Source organism: Oncorhynchus masou, chromosome 12, assembly GCF_036934945.1.
Source record: "Oncorhynchus masou masou isolate Uvic2021 chromosome 12, UVic_Omas_1.1, whole genome shotgun sequence".
In the NCBI taxonomy this organism is placed as follows: Eukaryota; Metazoa; Chordata; class Actinopteri; order Salmoniformes; family Salmonidae; genus Oncorhynchus; species Oncorhynchus masou.
In genome coordinates this window covers 2372925-2398248 of record NC_088223.1, presented here as the reverse complement: position 1 = coordinate 2398248, position 25324 = coordinate 2372925, and the positions used below count along the sequence as shown (strand labels likewise).

The 25324-nt window shown below is 43.3% G+C and overlaps 1 protein-coding gene across 3 annotated transcripts in view; it reads right to left on the bottom strand.

Moving 5' to 3' along the window:
- triqk (triple QxxK/R motif containing) overlaps positions 1 to 12099 on the bottom strand; it is an 82017-nt gene extending 69918 nt beyond the window's left edge. The window contains exon 1 of one of the 3 annotated variants that reach the window (XM_064979463.1): positions 12035 to 12099. The gene's annotated coding sequence lies outside the window, so the exon portion shown is untranslated. Of the gene's footprint in view, positions 1 to 11581; positions 11754 to 12034 lie in introns of those variants that run through there. The other 2 variants (XM_064979462.1, XM_064979464.1) reach the window with 2 other exon arrangements.
- Positions 12100 to 25324: the final 13225 nt, after the last annotated feature.

Sequence of the window (25324 nt, the reverse complement as noted above, 5' to 3'; positions counted from 1 at the left end):
ACTTCAGTGGCATGGACGTGGTTTGGGAAAAGTCTAACTGACCAGAAAACAGTCCTCTGCAAAATATGCTGCAGGCCGGTCCAGCCAACAGGCTCAAACACCACAAACCTCCTACACAGGAGTCATGTGGAACAGGCCGGTCCCGCCAACAGGCTCAGACCTCCTTTACCACCTACACAGGAGTCATGTGAAACAGTATGGAGAGAGTCTACAGATGAGACTCACAAAAGTAAAGTCGAGGGTTGAAAACAAACCCTTGACTCAGTCGTTGCAAGAGGCTTTTGCCCTCGTCACACCATATGGCAAAGAGTCAAGGAGATGGAAGGATAGAACAGCTGCTGTTACAACTTACATCTGCAAAGACATGATCCCAATTTACACGGTCCAGAAACGGGGGTGAGTTGGTGCTAACACTCAACCCAAGGTACCAAACGAAGAAGTAGAATTCAAAATTAAATAAGAAATAGGCCTTTACATGTGGTAATTTTAAATATACTATTTATTAATTTAATTGACAGAAAGTGTATATATTGTGATATGTTTCTTTATATGAAATGACCTATAAATCAGGACATGAGATGTTGGCCATGTCACCCAGCCCTACTCTGTTGAAGAGGGGGAGACAGTACGAGTCAAAGGGCAGGACTGTTTCTGATGGCATCTAAATCCCCTCTGACCTATTCTCTCGGAAAACAATCCAACAACCTTTAAATCCACAGCTTTGCCCAACATTCAGTCTGCAGCAGACATCCTCAGCGAAGAGAAAAAGTATGCTTTCTAAAACAAAATGTTAATTGTTGTTAAGGATACAGTGTTTCTTTTCTCTCCTTCTCCCATCCCAATCAGTCACCAATCAGAAGACACCTGCTCCTTTTCCCTTACCCAATCAGAAGACACCTGCTCCTTTTCCCTTACCCAATCACATCCCCTTTCCGCCATTTAAAAACCCATTCAGTTGTTTTTTCTGGAGCTCAATCTCTCTGTGTCTCTCTCTGGAGCTCGATCTCTGTGTCTCTCCATCTTTGGATTGAGCCATCTTTTGGTTTTTGTTCATAGATGTCACATATGTCTGGAATTATTTTGAGTATTGTTGTGCTACGGTGATTGACTGTTTGTTTGATGGTGGGTAAAGGGGGTACCAAGACAAGTCGCCCATGGGCATACACTACCCGTAGGAATACTATGTCTAAATCCCCTAGTTAGAACTGGGCGGACCACCCAATGTATTTTTGGTTAGTTAGTTAGCTGTATAGTAGTAGTCTAGTTTAGGGATATTTGTTTCTTTCCTTGGGTCCAGCTCCTTTTGCCTCCCCCCTTTGCCGTGTGTTTACCAAATACACCCTGAGTGTTTGACGGTAGATTTAAGTTGTCGTGGTTACTGGTTCTCACTGTTACACTTTGCATGAGTTATGTTACAGGCCACCCCCACCCCTCCTAGACTGCCGGGCCAAAGGGATTCGTAATAATGGTCTACTGCTTCGTAAGTAACAGGTGTAGACATAGTGAAATGCTTTCTTGCCCTCCAAAAATGAGTCCATCCAAAACAATACACACAATGAATAAGGATAACTTGGCTATATACAAGGGGTACCAGTACAGAGTCAATGTGCAGGGGTACGAGGTAGTAACATGGATATATACCAGGGGTACCAGTACAGAGTCAATGTGCAGGGGTATGAGGTAGTAACATGGATATATACCAGGGGTACCAGTACAGAGTCAATGTGCAGGGGTATGAGGTAGTAACATGGATATATACCAGGGGTACCAGTACAGAGTCAATGTGCAGGGGTATGAGGTAGTAACATGGATATATACAAGGGGTACCAGTACAGAGTCAATGTGCAGGGGTATGAGGGAGTAACATGGATATATACCAGGGGTACCAGTACAGAGTCAATGTGCTGGGGTATGAGGGAGTAATTGAGGTAGATACAGAGCATTCGGTAAGTATTCTGACCCCTTGACATTTTCCAAATTTTGTTATGTTAAAGCCGTTTCTAAAATATATATTTTTGCTTATCTACACACACACACACACACACACACACACAACCCCATAATGATAAAGCAAAAACAGTCATGCCCAGTGGGTCAGAGGTTTAGCTGGTGTAACTGAGTCAGGTTTGTAGGCCTCCTTGCTCGCACACACTTTTTCAGTTCTGACCACAAATTTTCTAAAGGATTGAGGTCAGGACTATGTGAAGGCCACTCCAACACCTTGACTTTGTTGTCCTTAAGCCATTTTGCCACAACTTTGGAATGATATTTGTGGTCATTGTCCATTTGGAAGACCCATTTGGTAAGGTTGCTGACTTTTGCTGTGGCTTAAACTTCTTAGGGCTAGGCCCCCTTTTTTCTCAATTTCCGCCTGACTGACATGCCCAAAATAAACTGCCTGTTGCTCAGACCCTGAAGCCAGGATATGCATATAATTGGTACCGTTTGAAAGAAAACACTTTGAAGTTTGTAGAAATGTTAAAATAATATAGGAGAATTTAACACAATAGATATGGTAGGAGAACATCCAATGAACAGTTCTGCCCACAAATTTTCAATGGGATTGAGTTCAAGGGTTTGTGATGGCAACTCCAACACCTTCACTGTTGTCCTTAAGCCATTTTGCCACAACTTTGGAAGTATGCTTGGGGTCATTGTCCATTTGGAAGATCCATTTGCAACCAAGCTTTAACTTCTTGACTGATGTCTTGAGATGTTGCTTCAATATATCCACATAATAGATGGCATCGTGAGGCAGGAAAATTATGTGAAGTGCACCAGTTCCTCCTGCAGCAAAGCACCCCCACAACATGATGCTGCCACCCCCATGCTTTAGAAGTTTCTAAAGCCATGACATAATTTTCTGGAATTTTCCAAGCTGTTTAAAGGCACAGTCAACTTAGTGAATGTAAACTTCTGACCAACTGACATTGTGATACAGTGAATTATAAGTGAAGTAATCTGTCTGTAAACAAATTGTTGGAAAAATTACTTTTGTCATAAACCGACTAACCAAAACTATAGTTTGTTGACAAGAAATTTGTGGAGTGGTTGAAAAACGAGTTTTAATGACGCCAACATAAGTGTATGTATGTAAACTTCATCTGTAATATATAAACACACACACACACACACGTTCTGAAAGGCCCCAGTGTGCAACACCACTAAGCAAGGGGAACCACTAAGCAAGCGGCACCATGAAGACCAAGGAGCTCTCCAAACAGGTCAGGGACAAAGTTGTGGAGAAGTACAGGGTTGGTTGGTTATAAAAAATATCAGAAACTTTCCCCCAGCAGCATCACACCCCTTACGGACGACCTTTGTCCACCGAAGAGCGGCTCTACACCATTAGAGCAAGACCAGCTGCGCTTGGCCCGCGACTGGAAAATGCTTGCTGACATTGGCCGGCAACTTGTGTTTCCTCCGGAGATCGCAACCACCACCCTAAGACCTGACATGGTGCTCTGGTCCCGTTCGCTCAAGAAGGTCTTCGTCATTGAGCTCACAGTACCCTGGGAGGACTCAGTAGATGAGGCTTATGAGCGAAAACATCTGCGCTATGCCGATCTAGCTGCCGAAGCACGGCATCATGGCTGGAACACAGAAGTCCGACCAGTGGAGCTGGGCTGCAAAGGTTTTGTGGCAACAACTAAGACCAGACTGCTTAGAGACCTGGGAATTAAGGGTCAGAGCCAGCGTTTGGCAATCAAAGCTGCATCAGAGGCTGCAGAAGGAAGCAGTCAGTGGCTCTGGATGAAGAGGAAAGACCCCAGCTGGGCCCCGAAGTGAGAGGGCCAAGAGGTATGCGGTCAACAATGCTTGACTCAGCGAGGAGGACGCCCCTGCCATGCATAGTCCCATGGGATGTTGGCTATCAACAACAAGGCAACTCCTATGACTAATTGGGAATGGGACGCAAGCGTAGGATTGATCACCCTGTCGCTGGCCGCCTTTGGGGAGGGTGTATAGTGGGAAAGGCCGAAACACCCTAGGAACCAAAAGGTACACTACTGACGATGCGCTCCCCAAATTTCACCAGGCTCACTGTTCATGAACTCTTGGAAGTGCTTGCACAAAGGATAGTAACATCTCATCCTGTGTTCTTGGAATCAGGGACATTCTTGAGGGAAACCTGTTTCAGTCTTCCAGAGATTTGAGACTGGAACGGAGGTTGACCTTCCAGCAGGACAATGACCCTAAGCATACTGCTAAAGCAAAACTCGAGTGGTTTAAGGGGAACATTTAAATGTCTTGGAATGGCCTAGTCAAAGCACAGACCTCAATCCAATTGAGAATGTGATATGACTTAAAGATTGCTGTACATCAGCAGAACCCATCCAACTTGAAGGAGCTGGAGCATTTTTTGCCTTGAAGAACAGGCACAAATCCCAGTGGCTAGATATGCCAAGCTTATAGAGACATAAGAGACTTGCAGCTGTAATTGCTGCAAAAGATGCCTCTACAAAGTAGACTTCGGAGGGTGAATAGTTATGCACGCTCAAGTTCTGTTTTTTTGTATGTTTCACAATAATAATAAAATAAAAATTGTATCTTCAAAGTGGTAGGCATGTTGTGTAAATCAAATGATACAAACCCCCACCAAAAAAAAATCTATTTTAATTCCAGGTTGTAGGAAAAGATAGGAAAAATACCAAGGGGGGGGGAATATTTTGGCAAGCCACTGTGTAGGTGTGCCTTTCCAAATCATGTCCAATAAATTGAATTTACCACAGGTGGACTCCAATCAAATTGCAGAAACATCTCAAGGATGATCAATGGAAAAAGGATGCACCTGAGCTCAATTTCTAGTCTCATACCAAAGGGTCTGAATACTTATGTAAAAGGTGTTTTTTTTATTCAATACATTTGCAAAAATATTCTAAAAACCTGTTTTCGCTTTGTCATTATAGGGTATTGTGTGTAGATTTCTGGGGGAAATGTGATTTAATCCATTATTGAATAAGGCGTGACAAAATGTGGAAAAAGGGTTCTGAATACTTTCGAAAGGACATTAACTTTCGGATTAATCGGAATGGCAGATTAATTAGGACCGATTTCAAGTTCATAACAATCGGAAATCGGTATTTTTGGACACCGATTTGCCGTTTATTTTTAACACCTTTATTTAATCTTTATTTCACTAGACAAGTCAATTAAGAACACATTCTTATTTACAATGACGGCCTAGGAACGGTGGGTCAACTGCCTTGTTCAGGGGCAGAACGACTGACTTACAGTTAACTAGTCCAACGCAATAACGACCTGCCTCTCTCTCGTTGCACTCCATAAGGAGACTGCCTGTTACGTGAATGCAGTAAGCCAAGGTAAGTTGCTAGCTAGCATTAAATTTGTCTTATAAAAAACAATCAATCATAATCACTAGTTAACTACACATGGTTGATGATATTACTAGATATTATCTAGCGTGTCCTGTGTTGCATATAATCTGACTGAGCATACAAGTATCTGACTGAGCGGTGGTAGGCAGAAGCAGGCGCGTAAACATTCATTCTCCCAGCATTTTCTTTGCGTTTTGCCAGCAGCTCTTTGTTGTGCGTCAAGCATTGCGCTGTTTATGACTTCAAGCCTATCAACTCATGAGATGAGGCTGGTGTAACCGATGTGAAATGGCTAGCTAGATAGCGGGGTGCGTACTAATAGCGTTTCAAAAGTAACTTGCTCTGAGACTTGGAGTGGTTGTTCCCTTGCTCTGCATGGGTAATGCTGCGTCGATGGTGGCTGTTGTCGTTGTGTTGCTGGTTCGAGCCCAGGGAGGAGCGAGGAGAGGGACGGAAGCTATACTGTTACACTGGCAATACTAAAGTGCCTATAAGAACATCCAATAGTCAAAGTTTAATGAAATACAAATGGTATAGAGGGAAATAGTCCTATAATAACTACAACCTAAAACTTCTTTACTGGGAATATTGAAGACTCATGTTGAAAGGAACCACCATCTTTCATGTGTTCTCATGTTCTGAGCAAGGAACTGAAACGTTAGCTTTTTTACATGGCACATACTGCACTTTTACTTTCTTCTCCAACATTTTGTTTTAGTATTATTTAAACCAAATTGAACATGGTTAATTATTTATTTGAGGCTAAATTGACTGTATTGATGTCTTATATTAAGTTACAATAAGTGTTCATTCAGTATTGTTGTAATTGTCATTATTACAAATAACTAAAAAAAAATGGCCGATTAATCCTCCAATAATCGGTTACAGCGTTGAAAAATCATAATCGGTCGACCTCTAATTTAAATACTTTTTAAAATTTGAATGGGCTGATGTTGCTTGAATCCGAGGGTCAGTCTCAGCGGAGGGAGAGAGCGGCAGACCGAGGGTCCGTCTCAGCGGGGGAGAGAGCAGCAGACCGAGGGTCAGTCTCAGCGGAGGGAGAGAGCAGCAGACTGAGGGTCAGTCTCAGCAGAGGGAGAGAGCAGCAGACCGAAGGTCCGTCTCAGCGGAGGGAGAGAGCAGCAGACTGAGGGACAGTCTCAGTGGAGGAGAGAGCAGCAGACTGAGGGTCAGTCTCAGCAGAGGGAGAGAGCAGCAGACTGAGGGTCAGTCTCAGCAGAGGGAGAGAGCAGCAGACTGAGGGACAGTCTCAGCAGAGGAGAGAGCAGCAGACCGAGGGTCCGTCTCAGCGGAGGGAGAGAGCAGCAGACTGAGGGACAGTCTCAGTGGAGGAGAGAGCAGCAGACCGAAGGTCAGTCTCAGCAGAGGGAGAGAGCAGCAGACCGAAGGTCCGTCTCAGCAGAGGGAGAGAGCAGCAGACCGAGGGTCCGTCTCAGCGGAGGGAGAGAGCGGCAGACCGAGGGTCAGTCTCAGCGGAGGGAGAGAGCGGCAGACCGAGGGTCAGTCTCAGCGGAGGGAGAGAGCGGCAGACCGAGGGTCAGTCTCAGCGGAGGGAGAGAGCGGCAGACCGAAGGTCAGTCTCAGCGGGGGAGAGAGCAGCAGACCGAAGGTCAGTCTCAGCGGGGGAGAGAGCAGCAGACTGAGGGTCAGTCTCAGTGGAGGGAGAGAGCAGCAGACTGAGGGTCAGTCTCAGTGGAGGGAGAGCAGCAGACTGAGGGTCAGTCTCAGTGGAGGGAGAGAGCAGCAGACTGAGGGTCAGTCTCAGTGGAGGGAGAGAGCAGCAGACTGAGGGTCAGTCTCAGCAGAGGGAGAGAGCAGCAGACTGAGGGTCAGTCTCAGCAGAGGGAGAGAGCAGCAGACCGAGGGTCCGTCTCAGTGGAGGGAGAGAGCAGCAGACTGAGGGTCAGTCTCAGTGGAGGGAGAGAGCAGCAGACTGAGGGTCAGTCTCAGTGGAGGGAGAGCAGCAGACTGAGGGTCAGTCTCAGCGGGGGAGAGAGCAGCAGACTGAGGGTCAGTCTCAGCAGAGGGAGAGAGCGGCAGACCGAGGGTCCGTCTCAGAGGAGGGAGAGAGCAGCAGACTGAGGCTCAGTCTCAGTGGAGGAGAGAGCAGCAGACTGAGGGTCAGTCTCAGTGGAGGGAGAGAGCAGCAGACTGAGGGTCAGTCTCAGCAGAGGGAGAGAGCAGCAGACTGAGGGTTAGTCTCAGCAGAGGGAGAGAGCAGCAGACTGAGGGTCTGTCTCAGTGGAGGGAGAGAGCAGCAGACTGATGGTCAGTCTCAGCAGAGGGAGAGAGCAGCAGACTGAGGGTCAGTCTCAGTGGAGGGAGAGAGCAGCAGACCGAGGGTCAGTCTCAGCAGAGGGAGAGAGCGGCAGACCGAGGGTCCGTCTCAGAGGAGGGAGAGAGCAGCAGACTGAGGGTCAGTCTCAGCGGAGGGAGAGAGCAGCAGACTGAGGGTCAGTCTCAGCGGAGGAGAGAGCAGCAGACTGATGGTCAGTCTCAGCGGAGGAGAGAGCAGCAGACTGAAAGTGTTGAATACAAAGTGTTGACAGTGCTGAGTAGGAACTTAAACATGAACCAAATCAAAAGTATTCATTGACAGTCTCTCTCTAGTCATGGTTATAAACTTTTTTAAATCTCACAGTATCAACTTTGCTGTAGATTTATTTTATGCCCGCTTCAGGCACGGTCATCTGAGCCATCCAATTGGCCAGCGGTAGGTCTATAGTGTACTTGATTTGCTCTCTGGGCCCGCCAGGAAAGCGAAGTTTGTACCTTCATGAGTGTTCAAAATGGTAACGGTTGGCCTACGCGGCGCACAGTGAATCGGGTACACCTAGCGCCTACCGCCGACCGCCCAGAAATAATACAAAAAAAGAGCAACTACGCTTCGTTGTCGTTTTATTTTTACAGAAATATTTGGCGATCGACGAGGAATGCCTTGGAGATGGACCAGTCGTGATCGACCAGTTGGTGACCATTGCTCTACAAAGTTGAGTGAAGTTCATTCACCTTCTCCTCCTCTCTGCAGTCTCGGGGACACTGGAAAGCGCACACAGTTTAGAGGGAACATTGCTGACTGAAGTGGCCAACTCCTCAATGCCATTGGATGAATCCCGGAACATATTCCAGTCTGTGCTCGTGAAACAGTCCTGTAGTTTAGCACCTGATTTATCTGACCTCTTCCGTACTGAGCGAGTCACTGGTACTTCCTGTTTGAGTTGGTGATCTATGGGCTTCTGTGTTGAGTAAAGGTGGTCTATGAGTCGTCTCCTCTCGCTGCACAGGTGACATGCTGGCAAAAATGATTTTTAAAATTGTTATTTTTTTTATTTTACCTTTATTTAACCAGGCAAGTCAGTTAAGAACACATTCTTATTTTCAATGACGGCCTGGGAACAGTGGGTTAACTGCCTGTTCAGGGGCAGAACGACAGATTTGTACCTTGTCAGCTCGGGGGTTTGAACTCACAACCTTCCGGTTACTAGTCCAACGCACTATGATGCACTAGGGAATAGGGTGCCATATGGGCCTCACACTGAATTAGCATGTTCAATAAGTGCTGTTGCTGCGCTCACTGGGAAAATGGGAGACCAAGGGAGCATCCAAATGGCACCCTGTTCCCTACTTACTTGTCAAAACTAGTGCACTATAGAGGGAGTAGAGTGCCATTTGGGACGTAGACTAAAACTAAGTACCTACTATATAGGGACTGCTGTTTAAACCCATCTCAAAGCAGACATAGCTATGGGACTACTGTTGAAACCCATCTCAAAGCAGACATAGCTATGGGACTACTGTTTAAACCCATCTGAAACAGACATAGCTATGGGACTACTGTTGAAACCCATCTCAAACAGACATAGCTATGGGACTACTGTTGAAACCCATCTCAAACAGACATAGCTATGGGACTACTGTTGAAACCCATCTCAAACAGACATAGCTATGGGACTACTGTTGAAAACCATCTCAAACAGACATAGCTATGGGACTACTGTTTAAACCCATCTCAAACAGACATAGCTATGGGACTACTGTTGAAACCCATCTCAAAGCAGACATAGCTATGGGACTACTGTTGAAACCCATCTCAAACAGACATAGCTATGGGACTACTGTTTAAACCCATCTCAAACAGACATAGCTATGGGACTACTGTTGAAAACCATCTCAAACAGACATAGCTATGGGACTGTTTAAACCCATCTCAAAGCAGGCATAGCTATGGGACTACTGTTGAAAACCATCTCAAAGCAAAGGCCTTTGCAGCAGGGACCCTATATAGTCACCCCTTTTTGCCAAAATTTCTGCCGACGACACAACCTTACAATTGAGATCTTCCCCCAGAGAGGTCTTGAGTTTCCTCTGGCCAGGATGATAGCAAGGACTCCCAGAGCAAGGGATGCAAACGAGTTTGTCGAGATGGGCTACAGCCTGTCAGAATTGACAAGAATAGACTTTTCATAGCATATTAGAATAATTTACACAGCAGGAGAATTAATATATCAGGTGAGGAGAATTAGGTTTAGGAAAAGCATTAGGCTTAGCACAAAAATGCAAAAAAAAAAAAGCCAGAAGCTGTTTCCCATCAAGCAACGATCGGTGCCCACGGCAACCTGCTTCCCTCCTCCAGCCTCAGGTGTCCTGTTATTTCCATGATGTCACTAAGGTTAAAAGGGGTGTGTGTTCTTTAGTCATGTATGAATTTGTGTTTTTCTACTATTTCTTTGACATTAATAGCATGCCTAATCAGCCAGAAATGGTCAGTTATTGTTTGTGATAAGATTTATTAACTTATAAAAGTAATTTGTCGCAGGACTTGGCACTTCGGTCTAAATGTTGGTAGTAATGCTATATAGCCTCCAACACTCTACTCAACAAACTGGATGCAGTCTATCACATTGCCATCCGTTTTGTCACCAAAGCCCCATATACTACCCACCACTGCGACCTGTACGCTCTCGTTGGCTGGCCCTCGCTTCATACTGGTCGCCAAACCCACTGGCTCCAGGTCATCTACAAGTCTCTGCTAGGTAAATCCCCGCCTTATATACAGCTCACTGGTCACCATAGCAGCACCCACTCGTAGCACGCGCTCCAGCAGGTATATCTCACTGGTCACCATAGCAGCACCCACTCGTAGCACGCGCTCCAGCAGGTATATCTCACTGGTCACTCCCAAAGCCAATTCCTACTTTGGCCGCCTCTCCTTCCATTTCTCTGCTGCCAATGACTGGAACGAACTGCAAAAATCACTGAAGGTGAGACTAGACTCACTAGCTTTAAGCACCAGCTGTCAGAGCAGCTCACAGATCACTGCACCTGTACACAGCCCACCTGTACACAGCCCATCTGTAAACAGCCCATCTGTAAATAGCCCACCTGTACACAGCCCACCTGTACACAGCCCATCTGTAAACAGCCCATCTGTAAACAGCCCATCTGTAAATAGCCCACCCAACTACCTCATCCCCATACTGTATTTATTTATTAATCTTGCTCCTTTGCACCCCAGTATCTCTACCTGCACATCTATCACTCCAGTGTTTAATTGCTATATTGTAATTACTTCACCACTATGGCATATTTATTACCTTACCTCCCTTATCTACCTCATTTGCACACACTGTATATATAGACTTTTTCTACTGTATGTTTGTTTATTCCATGTGTAACTCCATGTTGTTTGTGTCGCACTGCTTTGCTTTATCTTGGCCAGGTCGCAGTTGGAAATGAGAACTTGTTCTCAACTAACCTACCTGGTTAAATAAAGGTAAAATAATATATATGGTCCTAGTCTGAAGAAGCCTGTAGGCTAACCCATTGAAGACTGAGTAAACAAAAAGGTTTGAGCGTCACACAGAAAACTATTTGCACCTCCAGCTATACTAAGAAATAGGAGGAAATGCATTTTAAAACAAACCATATGTCCAGTACAGTGGGATTGGTTGATTAGGAAACAGCACTATGACCTTGCTTTAAGTCACTATAAAATGTAAACCTGGGCAAGGAGGACGCAAAAATCCACAACAGCCATTTTATACCAGAATGTTGATAATAATAGTTGTATATTTTCCCTATGCAGTGATCGTGTCAACTACATATTGTACAACTCTTCAAAATGCATATCCACTGCAACAGACAGGCTGAACTCAATAATTTAGCTGCACTTTCTGTGCACAATATCGAATGACTACACCCAAATACATTGGTGCACTTACCTACTCAGTAACTCGAAATATTGTTGCTTATTCAAGGTAATTCTGCATTCTCAGGTTGTCTGTCTGCAGTCTGCAAACATGTAACAGATAATTGACAGATTTGCTGTATTTTCTACCAAATTCTCCCTAACATGCCAACACATCACTTCACCCCAATTATCATTTCCTGGTATTCCACGTCACCACTAATGATAGACAATGTAGCTCTCTAATCAGAGACGAGTATTTGCGGAATTGACCAATAGTAGAGTGGAAGGCGGGACTCACAGACAAAAAAACAATCGACATGCGCTTCCAATCATCACAAAAGTGTCTAAGAACGGCAAGGTAAGAAGCTATAGACTCATAAATAGCGAGCAGGACATTACTAACCACAGTGGCACACGTTTTAGGCTATCTGTAGTGCATGTTTCTGTATAAATATATTGATATGAGCCTCTCCTCCACACTTACCAGACTCTTCTGCTGCAGGCGTACGATCAGTCTTCTGACAATTGACCAACCAACAACCCTTATCCTTATCTTGAAGGAAGAGACCGATTTAAAGGAGAGAGGACTGTATCTGTGGTTCATTTAGGACAACGTAACATCTGATTCTGTGCAATTTAACTAGGTTTATAAAGATAAAATCAACTGTTAAATACATTCAAATATGGTAATAGTGTATTAAAATAGGGTTCAGATATTTAATATTACACAGGGTTTTTTTTGGGGGGGGGGGGGTTAGTCATTACAATATTACAACTACCTTCTCAATAACTAACTACTGAATTAAAAAAAATATCCAGATATGATTGTCAATCATATAGAGAGATACTGAGCTATATCAGTAGGCCTACATGCTCATCAGATAATAGAAATACCCTCTCTATATTTCTGTTCTTCTTTGTTTCATGATTTAACAGCAATTTACATGTCTCTTTGTTTGCTGTGTTGACTGTTGTAACACTCTATCTGCATCTGGTCCGTATTGCTGCCTGGGGCTGCGTGCAGATTACAGAGGCTTGCCGCTGCTTGGAATTTACTGAAGTTTAAACTGTGTCCTAATGGCACCCTATTCTATATAATACAATATGGGCCCTGGTCATAAGTAGTGCACTATATAGAGAATAGGGTGCCGTTTGGGGTGGAGATTGAAATGATTTCCTGCTCTCCCGTGGGTGGCCCATTACGCATGCTGCACAGCGGTAACTAATCGATCTCCTTATAATGTGTCGGGGTAATGCTTTGCTTACTGTGTTGCCTGACATCAATAGGGAGCACTTTGACATCGCTTCAGATGGGAGTACTGTAGGTTACTTGTACCCAAGTGACATTTGTCAATGCTGCAAGGCCAATTTGTTCTTGTCCTGTATGAGAAAGAAGGTCTGGAAACCAGATAAAAAAATAAATATATATATATATATATATATAGTCTGTAATCTGAATGGGTTTTAAAATGGTTTAAAGGGTCTTTCAAGTGATGTGTCTGTGACATCGAAATTACATAAATGTACCTGCTATTAAATGGTGGCATGCTAAAGGTTGCTAGATCGTATCCCCCGAGCTGACAAGGTACAAATCTGTCGTTCTGCCCCTGAACAGGCAGTTAACCCACTGTTCCTAGGCCGTCATTGAAAATAAGAATGTGTTCTTAACTGACTTGCCTAGTAAAATAAAGGTAAAATAAAATACAAATCAGTGTAGATGAAGTGGAGGAGACGGGTTAAAAAATGATTTTTAAGCCTTGAGACAATTGAGACATGGATTGTGTATTTATGCCATTCAGAGTGTGAATGGACAAAGATAAAATATTGAATTGCATTTGAACGGGGTATGGTAGTAGGTGCCAGGCGCATCGGTGCATTGCTGCTGGGGTTTTCACACTTAGGATGGTCCACTGCCCAAAGGACATCCAGGGTTGACACAACTGTGGGAAACATTGGAGTCAACATGGGCCAGAATCCCTGTGGGACGCTATCGACACTTCGTAGAGGCCATGCCCCGACAAATTGATACTGTTCTGAGGGCAAAAATCTTCCTCAGTATTAGGAAGGTGTTCCTAATGTTTTGTAACATGTCATCTACCAATACAGTCTTGTACCAATACAGTCATGTACCAATACAGCCATGTACCAATACCGCCATGTACCAATACAGTCATGTACCAATACAGCCATGTACCAATACAGCCATGTACCAATACAGTCATCTACCAATACAGCCATGTACAAATACAGTCATGTACCAATACAGTCTTGTACCAATACAGCCATGCACCAATACAGTCTTGTACCAATACAGCCATGTACCAATACAGTCTTGTACCAATACAGCCATGTACCAATACAGTCTTGTACCAATACAACCATGTACCAATACAGCCATGTACCAATACAGTCATGTACCAATACAGCCATGTATCAATACAGTCATGTACCAATACAGCCATGTATCAATACAGGCATGTACCAATACAGCCATGTACCAATACAGTCTTGTACCAATACAGCCATGTACCAATACAGTCTTGTACCAATACAGCCATGTACCAATACAGCCTTGTACCAATATAGTCATGTATCAATACAGCCATGTACCAATACAGTCTTGTACCAATACAGCCATGTACCAATACAGTCATGTACCAATACAGTCTTGTACCAATACAGTCATGTACTGTACCTAGATGTGACAGAAACAAAACCACAGTGTTGATGTGTTAAAATTGAAGTTAATCAGTGGAGGTAAATGGCAGGCAGGCGATTAAGCTTTAACACTCATCATCAGTACCCCTCCACGGCTTCTTCTCTCGCTCTCCCTCCATCTTTCTCTCTCTCCTTCTCCCTTCTTTGTCATACACACTCATACACTCTCTCCCCCTTCCCCCCTCTCGGGCCATTAATTGCTTCATTAAGTAGTCTGCATGAGGCGGAGAATACTCCAGGGTATCGGGGTCTAAATGACATCGTCGTCCCAGACCCTGCGAAGAAGACGTGTCACCATCATCTGGGGCAATGGCAGCAGCCATCGTGGCTGATTCATTCTGCGACCGAGTGGGTCTTTAGGAGGCAGACAACATCTCTCCTTCTTCCTGAGTATTAGATTATAATAAACCTTGATAAAAACAGTATTAGATTATAATAAACCTTGATAAAAACAGTATTAGATTATAATAAACCTTAATAAAAACAGTATTAGATTATAATAAACCTTGATAAAAACAGTATTAGATTATAATAAACCTTGATAAAAACAGTATTAGATTATAATAAACCTTAATAAAAACAGTATTAGATTATAATAAACCTTGATAAAAACAGTATTAGATTATAATAAACCTTGATAAAAACAGTATTAGATTATAATAAACCTTAATAAAAACAGTATTAGATTATAATAAACCTTAATAAAAACAGTATTAGATTATAATAAACCTTGATAAAAACAGTATTAGATTATAATAAACCTTGATAAAAAAAGGTCTTTTAAGGTCTATAGAGTATTAGATTATTAAATCTATAGAGTATTAGATTATAAGGTCTATAAAGTATTAGATTATAATAAACCTTAATAAAAACAGTATTAGATTATAATAAACCTTGATAAAAATAGTATTAGATTATAATAAACCTTGATAAAAACAGTATTAGATTATAAGGTCTATAGAGTATTAGAGGCTACATGCCGTATCAGGCTCCTCTACATGCAGTATCAGACTCCTCTACATGCCGTATCAGGCTCCTCTACATGCCGTATCAGGCTCCTCTACATGCCGTATCAGGCTCCTCTACATGCCGTATCAGGCTCCTCTACATGCCGTATCAGGCTCCTCTACATGCCGTATCAGGCTCCTCTACATGTCGTATCAGGCTCCTCTACATGCCGTATCAGACTCCTCTACATGCCGTATCAGACTCCTCTACATGCCGTATCAGGCTCCTCTACATGCCGTATCAGACTCCTCTACATGCCGTATCAGGCTCCTCTACATGTCGTATCAGGCTCCTCTACATGCCGTATCAGACTCCTCTACATGCCGTATCAGGCTCCTCTACATGCCGTATCAGGCTCCTCTACAGACACATGCCGTATCAGACTCCTCTACATGCCGTATCAGGCTCCTCTACATGCCGTATCAGGCTCCTCTACAGACACATGCCGTATCAGGCTCCTCTACATGCCGTATCAGGCTCCTCTACATGCCGTATCAGGCTCCTCTACATGCCGTATCAGGCTCCTCTACATGCCGTATCAGGCTCCTCTACATGCCGTATCAGGCTCCTCTACATGCCGTATCAGGCTCCTCTACATGCCGTATCAGGCTCCTCTACATGCCGTATCAGACTCCTCTACACAGGCCCTCCAGTATAGTGCAGCCAGGCAAGTTAGCTGCTCTGCTCTCTGACCCTCATTAGCTGTCATGAGACCAGGACTGAGCAGTGTTCTAACACACACACACACACACACACACACACACACACACACACACACACACACACACACACACACACACACAGAGAGAGCTGTCGTGAGACCATGAATGTTTCACTGACATATTAATTTAACTTCTAAAGAGACCTGTGAGCTAATTACCCTTCATCTTCATAACCTGTGGTAGCCTAGTGGTTAGAGCGTTGGGCCAGGAACCGAAAGGTTGCTGGATCGAATCCCTGAGCTGACTAATTAAAAATCTGTTCTGTTGCTGAACAAGGCACTGTTCCTCGGCTCTCATTGTAAATAATTTGTTGTTAATAACTGACTTGCTCGTTAAATAAAGGTTCAATATATATATATATATAAATATTTTTTTTTTTAAAGCCCAAGATAACACTAATTAATGGCTACTAATCATTGCCAGCTGCTGCATTTATTTCCACCATGACTAATTTTCTCCTTCTTCCAACTCTTATTTTCTTTTCACACTTTAATTTCAAAGGCGAGCCTACATTTCTGATGTACTTCAAACTGGTCCCAGATCTGTTGTCTCCTATAGCCTGGTCCCAGATCTGTTGTCTCCTATAGCCTGGTCCCAGATATGTTGTCTCCTATAGCCTGGTCCCAGATCTGTTGTCTCCTATAGCCTGGTCCCAGATATGTTGTCTCCTATAGCCTGGTCCCAGATCTGTAGTCTCCTCTTATAGCCTGGTCCCAGATCTGTAGTCTCCTCCTATAGCCTGGTCCCAGATCTGTAGTCTCCTCCTATAGCCTGGTCCCAGATCTGTAGTCTCCTTCTATAGCCTGGTCCCAGATCTGTTGTCTCCTATAGCCTGGTCCCAGATCTGTTGTCTCCTCCTATAGCCTGGTCCCAGATCTGTTGTCTCCTCCTATAGCCTGGTCCCAGATCTGTAGTCTCCTCTTATAGCCTGGTCCCAGATCTGTAGTCTCCTCCTATAGCCTGGTCCCAGATCTGTAGTCTCCTTCTATAGCCTGGTCCCAGATCTGTTGTCTCCTCCTATAGCCTGGTCCCAGATCTGTTGTCTCCTATAGCCTGGTCCCAGATCTGTTGTCTCCTTCTATAGCCTGGTCCCATATCTGTAGTCTCCTCCTATAGCCTGGTCCCAGATCTGTAGTCTCCTCCTATAGCCTGGTCCCAGATCTGTTGTCTCCTATAGCCTGGTCCCATATCTGTTGTCTCCTATAGCCTGGTCCCAGATCTGTAGTCTCCTCCTATAGCCTGGTCCCAGATCTGTTGTCTCCTCCTATAGCCTGGTCCCAGATCTGTTGTCTCCTTCTATAGCCTGGTCCCAGATCTGTTGTCTCCTCCTATAGCCTGGTCCCAGATCTGTTGTCTCCTCCTATAGCCTGGTCCCATATCTGTAGTCTCCTCCTATAGCCTGGTCCCAGATCTGTTGTCTCCTCCTATAGCCTGGTCCCATATCTGTAGTCTCCTCCTATAGCCTGGTCCCAGATCTGTAGTCTCCTCCTATAGCCTGGTCCCAGATCTGTTGTCTCCTCCTATAGCCTGGTCCCATATCTGTAGTCTCCTCCTATAGCCTGGTCCCAGATCTGTTGTCTCCTCCTATAGTCTGGTCCCAGATCTGTAGTCTCCTCCTATAGCCTGGTCCCAGATCTGTTGTCTTCTCCTATAGCCTGGTCCCAGATCTGTTGTCTCCTCCTATAGCCTGGTCCCAGATCTGTAGTCTCCTATAGCCTGGTCCCAGATCTGTTGTCTCCTCCTATAGCCTGGTCCCAGATCTGTTGTCTCCTATAGCCTGGTCCCAGATCTGTTGTCTCCTTCTATAGCCTGGTCCCAGATCTGTTGTCTCCTTCTATAGCCTGGTCCCAGATCTGTTGTCTCCTCCTATAGCCTGGTCCCAGATCTGTTGTCTCCTCCTATAGCCTGGTCCCAGATATGTTGTCTCCTCCTATAGCCTGGTCCCAGATCTGTTGTCTCCTATAGCCTGGTCCCAGATCTGTTGTCTCCTATAGCCTTGTCCCAGATCTGTTGTCTCCTATAGCCTGGTCTCAGTTCTGTTGTCTCCTATAGCCTGGTCCCAGATCTGTTGTCTCCTATAGCCTGGTCCCAGATCTGTTGTCTCCTATAGCCTGGTCTCAGTTCTGTTCTCCTCCTATAGCCTGGTCCCAGATCTGTTGTCTCCTATAGCCTGGTCCCAGATCTGTTGTCTCCTATAGCCTGGTCTCAGTTCTGTTGTCTCCTATAGCCTGGTCCCAGATCTGTTGTCTCCTATAGCCTGGTCCCAGATCTGTTGTCTCCTATAGCCTGGTCTCAGTTCTGTTCTCCTCCTATAGCCTGGTCCCAGATCTGTTCTCCTCCTATAGCCTGGTCCCATATCTGTAGTCTCCTCCTATAGCCTGGTCCCAGATCTGTAGTCTCCTCCTATAGCCTGGTCCCAGATCTGTTGTCTCCTATAGCCTGGTCCCAGATCTGTTGTCTCCTATAGCCTGGTCTCAGTTCTGTTGTCTCCTATAGCCTGGTCCCAGATCTGTTGTCTCCTATAGCCTGGTCCCAGATCTGTTGTCTCCTATAGCCTGGTCCCAGTTCTGTTGTCTCCTATAGCCTGGTCCCAGATCTGTTGTCTCCTATAGCCTGGTCTCAGTTCTGTTGTCTCCTATAGCCTGGTCCCAGATCTGTTCTCCTCCTATAGCCTGGTCCCATATCTGTAGTCTCCTCCTATAGCCTGGTCCCAGATCTGTAGTCTCCTCATATAGCCTGGTCCCAGATCTGTAGTCTCCTCCTATAGCCTGGTCCCAGACCTGTTCTCCTCCTATAGCCTGGTCCCAGACCTGTTCTCCTCCTATAGCCTGGTCCCAGACCTGTTCTCCTCCTATAGCCTGGTCCCAGACCTGTTCTCCTCCTATAGCCTGGTCCCAGACCTGTTCTCCTCCTATAGCCTGGTCCCAGATATGGTTGTACTCTTGCCAACTCCATTGCTTTCCTAGTTTGCATGATAGCTCAAACAGACTGGCACTCGGGCTATTTCGAACTATCCCCTTTTCCCTGGCTAGACTAAAACATAATGAGCTATAAGTACTGTACTATACTGTAGCATTGCATACCCTGGCTAGACTAAAACATAATATACTGTACTATACTGTGTTATACTGTACTGTACTGTAGCATTGCATACCCTGGTTAGACTATAACATAATGAGCTATAAGTACTGTACTATACTGTAGCATTGCATACCCTGGCTAGACTAAAACATAATGAGCTATAAGTACTGTACTATACTGTAGCATTGCATACCCTGGCTAGACTAAAACATAATATACTGTACTATACTGTGTTATACTGTACTATACTGTAGCATTGCATACCCTGGTTAGACTATAACATAATGAGCTATAAGTACTGTACTATACTGTAGCATTGCATACCCTGGCTAGACTAAAACATAATGAGCTATGAGTACTGTACTATCCTGTAGCATTGCATACCCTGGCTAGACTAAAACATAATGAGCTATAAGTACTGTACTATACTGTAGCATTGCATACCCTGGTTAGACTATAACATAATGAGCTATAAGTACTGTACTATACTGTAGCATTGCATACCCTGGCTAGACTAAAACATAATGAGCTATAAGTACTGTACTATACTGTAGCATTGCATACCCTGGTTAGACTATAACATAATATACTGTACTATACTGTGTTATACTGTACTATCCTGTAGCATTGCACCCTGGTTAGACTATAACATAATGAGCTATAAGTACTGTACTATACTGTAGCATTGCATACCCTGGCTAGACTAAAACATAATGAGCTATAAGTACTGTACTATACTGTAGCATTGCATACCCTGGCTAGACTAAAACATAATGAGCTATAAGTACTGTACTATACTGTAGCATTGCATACCCTGGCTAGACTAAAACATAATGAGCTATAAGTACTGTACTATACTGTAGCATTGCATACCCTGGTTAGACTATAACATAATATACTGTACTATACTGTGTTATACTGTACTATCCTGTAGCATTGCACCCTGGCTAGACTAAAACATAATGAGCTATGAGTACTGTACTATACTGTAGCATTGCATACCCTGGTTAGACTATAACATAATATACTGTACTATACTGTGTTATACTGTACTATCCTGTAGCATTGCACCCTGGTTAGACTATAACATAATGAACTATGAGTACTGTATTATACTGTACTATACTGTACTATACTGTACAACACTGTACTGTACTATACTGTGTTATACTGTACTATACTGTAGCTTTGCACCCTGGTTAGACTATAACATAATGAGCTATGAGTACTGTACTATACTGTAGCATTGCATACCCTGGTTAGACTATAACATAATGAGCTATGAGTACTGTACTATACTGTAGCATTGCATACCCTGGTTAGACTATAACATAATGAGCTATGAGTACTGTACTATACTGTAGCATTGCATACCCTGGCTAGACTAAAACATAATGAGCTATGAGTACTGTACTATACTGTAGCATTGCATACCCTGGCTAGACTAAAACATAATGAGCTATGAGTACTGTACTATCCTGTAGCATTGCCTACCCTGGTTAGACTAAAACATAATGAGCTATAAGTACTGTACTATACTGTAGCATTGCATACCCTGGTTAGACTATAACATAATATACTGTACTATACTGTGTTATACTGTACTATCCTGTAGCATTGCACCCTGGTTAGACTATAACATAATGAGCTATGAGTACTGTACTATACTGTAGCATTGCATACCCTGGTTAGACTATAACATAATATACTGTACTATACTGTGTTATACTGTACTATCCTGTAGCATTGCACCCTGGTTAGACTATAACATAATGAGCTATGAGTACTGTACTATACTGTAGCATTGCATACCCTGGTTAGACTATAACATAATGAGCTATGAGTACTGTACTATACTGTAGCATTGCATACCCTGGTTAGACTATAACATAATGAGCTATGAGTACTGTACTATACTGTAGCATTGCATACCCTGGTTAAACTATAACATAATGAGCTATGAGTACTGTACTATACTGTAGCATTGCATACCCTGGTTAGACTATAACATAATGAGCTATGAGTACTGTACTATACTGTAGCATTGCATACCCTGGCTAGACTAAAACATAATGAGCTATAAGTACTGTACTATACTGTAGCATTGCATACCCTGGCTAGACTAAAACATAATGAGCTATAAGTACTGTACTATACTGTAGCATTGCATACCCTGGTTAGACTAAAACATAATGAGCTATAAGTACTGTACTATACTGTAGCATTGCATACCCTGGTTAGACTATAACATAATATACTGTACTATACTGTGTTATACTGTACTATCCTGTAGCATTGCACCCTGGTTAGACTATAACATAATGAGCTATGAGTACTGTACTATACTGTAGCATTGCATACCCTGGTTAGACTATAACATAATGAGCTATGAGTACTGTACTATACTGTAGCATTGCATACCCTGGTTAGACTATAACATAATGAGCTATGAGTACTGTACTATACTGTAGCATTGCATACCCTGGTTAGACTATAACATAATGAGCTATGAGTACTGTACTATACTGTAGCATTGCATACCCTGGTTAGACTATAAAATAATGAGCTATGAGTACTGTACTATACTGTACTACACTGTACAACACTGTACTGTACTATACTGTACTATACCATATTATACTGTACTATACTGTACTATACTGTACTATACTGTACTATACCATATTATACTGTTCTATACTGTATTTTACTGTACTATACTCTACTATACTGTATTATACTGTACTATACTGTATTATACTGTACTAAACTGTACTATACTGTATTATACTGTACTATACTGTACTAAACTGTAGCATAGCATACCCTGGCTGGACTAAAACATAATGAACTTTGAGTACTGTACTATACTGTATTATACTGTACTAGGTCCTGTGTGGCTCAGTCGGTAGAGCATGGCGCTTGCAACGCCAAGCGTCGTGGGTTCGATTCCCGCTGGGGCCACCCATATGTAAAAGTAGTGGCCCCAGCCGACTTGTAAGTCGCTTTGGACAAAAGCGTCTGCTAAATGGGATATATTTCATATTTTTATATTTACTATGCTGTACTATGCTCTACTATGCTGTATTGTACTGTACTATGCTCTACTATGCTGTATTGTACTGTACTATGCTGTATTATACTGTACTATGCTCTATGGCACTGTACTATACTGTACTAAACTGTAGCATAGCATACCCTGGCTGGACTAAAACATAATGAACTTTGAGTACCGTACTATACTGTACTATGCTGTACTATACTGTACAATACTGTTCTATGCTGTACTATACTGTACAATACTGTACTATGTTGTACTATACTGTACTATACTGTACCGTGCAGTACACAACCTTTGTGTTGTCTTCCTCTTTCTACAAGTCGAGCTGCCTGCCTCAAACTCCAGCATTCTAATCAAATTTTATTTGTCATATGCCAGAATTCAACAGATGAAGACTTTACAGTGAAATGCTTACGAGGCCTTAAAAACCTTTCCCAACAATGAGTTGAAAACCTTTCCCAACAATGAGTTGAAAACCTTTCCCAACAATGAGTTGAAAACCTTTCCCAACAATGAGTTGAAAACCTTTCCCAACAATGAGTTGAAAACCTTTCCCAACAATGAGTTGAAAACCTTTCCCATCAATGAGTTGAAAACCTTTCCCAACAATGAGTTGAAAACCTTAAATGTCTTGAGTCAGCAAGTATTCAACCCCTTTGTTATGGCAAGCCTAAATAAGTTCAGAAGTAGAAATGTGCTTAATAACAAGTCACATAGGAAATTGCAATGACTCACTCTGTGTGCAATAATAATGTTTTTAACATGATTTCTGAATGACTTCCTCATCTCTGTACCCCACACGTACAATTATCTATAAGGTCCCTTAGTCAGGCAGTGAATTTCAAACACAGATTCAACCACAAAGACCAGGGAGGTTTTCTAATGCCTCGCAAAGAAGAGCACCCATAGAGCCCCACAGTGGAGGTGTCATGATACCCATAAAACCTAGCGGTCAAATAAGGAAATGGCTCCAATCGTTTCTACAGCATACATTTTTCCCATAGGGTATTTTTTAGAAACACTTATAATAAGGTCTGTGTTTTGCGTAGAGGCTCGCTCTGGCATGACATTTTGATAACCATGTAATTCTCTCTCTGAAAAGGGTACTTTTATCAATATATTCGTCTTTATTTTCTTTCAGATTCAAAAAATGCTAATTGGCATCAAAGTAGACATCATGCAAAACTACTAATCCCTGCACGTCATCTCTAGTCATTACTGCATTTAGCTAACATTACATCCAGAGATTCTTACCTTTGCCTCGATTCGGCAGTCTTGTCCAGATCATCAAGGCATTTGTACTTCTTTATGATAGCCTCATTATCAGCTAATTATTATTTCATATTTGGGGGCTAAATACAGGCGAATATATTGATAAAAGTCACCTTGTCCTGGAGAGATTTACAAAATCCTCTATAGGAAAAATGAATGGTGGAAAAACGATTGGAACCATTTCCCTGTTTCACCGTTAGGTTTTATGGGTATTATGACTCATACTGTGGTACTCTATTGGTAGATGGGTAAAAAAAAAAAGCGGACATTGAATATCTGTTTGAGCATGTTGAAGTTATTAATTACATTTTGGATTGGGTATCAATACACCCAGTAACTACAAAGATATAGGCGTCCTTCCTGTCTCAGTTGCTGGAGAGGAAGGAAACTGCTAAGATCTAGACTTGGCGCTCCGTTACTGCTCACCGTGCGGTAGCAGAGAGAACCGACTACGTGTTGGGTGACTGGAGTCTTCGACAAATTTTAGGGCCTTCCCCTGACACCGCCTGTAATGGAAGTCCTGGATGGCAGGAACCTTCCTTTTACACCGCCTGGTATAGAGGTCCAGGATGGCAGGAGCCTTCCTCTGACACCGCCTGGTATAGAGGTCCAGGATGGCAGGAGCCTTCCTCTGACACCGCCTGGTATAGAGGTCCAGGATGGCAGGAGCCTTCCTCTGACACCGCCTGGTATAGAGGTCCAGGATGGCAGGAGCCTTCCTCTGACACCGCCTGGTATAGAGGTCCAGGATGGCAGGAGCCTTCATTTTACACCGCCGTGTTACTACATTCTTACTTTACATCAGACTACTAACCACTAGCCTAACTTTACGTCAGACTACTAACCGCTAGCCTTACTTTACGTCAGACTACTAACCGCTAGCCTTACTTTACATCAGACTACTAACCGCTAGCCTTACTTTACATCAGACTACTAACCGCTAGCCTTACTTTACATCAGACTACTAACCACTAGCCTTACTTTACATCAGACTACTAACCGCTAGCCTTACTTTACATCAGACTACTAACCACTAGCCTTACTTTACGTCAGACTACTAACCGCTAGCCTTACTTTACATCAGACTACTAACCGCTAGCCTTACTTTACATCAGACTACTAACCACTAGCCTTATTTACATCAGACTACTAACCGCTAGCCTTACTTTACATCAGACTACTAACCACTAGCCTTACTTTACATCAGACTACTAACCGCTAGCCTTACTTTACATCAGACTACTAACCACTAGCCTTACTTTACATCAGACTACTAACCACTAGCCTTACTTTACATCAGACTACTAACCACTAGCCTTACTTTACATCAGACTACTAACCGCTAGCCTTACTTTACTTTACATCAGACTACTAACCACTAGCCTTACTTTACATCAGACTACTAACCACTAGCCTTACTTTACATCAGACTACTAACCGCTAGCCTTACTTTACTTTACATCAGACTACTAACCGCTAGCCTTACTTTACATCAGACTACTAACCGCTAGCCTTACTTTACATCAGACTACTAACCGCTAGCCTTACTTTACGTCAGACTACTAGACGCTAGTCTTACTTTACATCAGACCACTAACCACTAGCCTTACTTTATGTGAGACTATTAACCACTAGCCTTACTTTACATCAGACTACTAACCACTAGCCTTACTTTACATCAGACTACTAACCGCTAGCCTTACTTTACATCAGACTACTAACCACTAGCCTTAATTTACATCAGACTACTAACCACTAGCCTTACTTTACATCAGACTACTAACTGCTAGCCTTACTTTACTTTACATCAGACTACTAACCGCTAGCCTTACTTTACATCAGACTACTAACCGCTAGCCTTACTTTACATCAGACTACTAACCGCTAGCCTTACTTTACGTCAGACTACTAG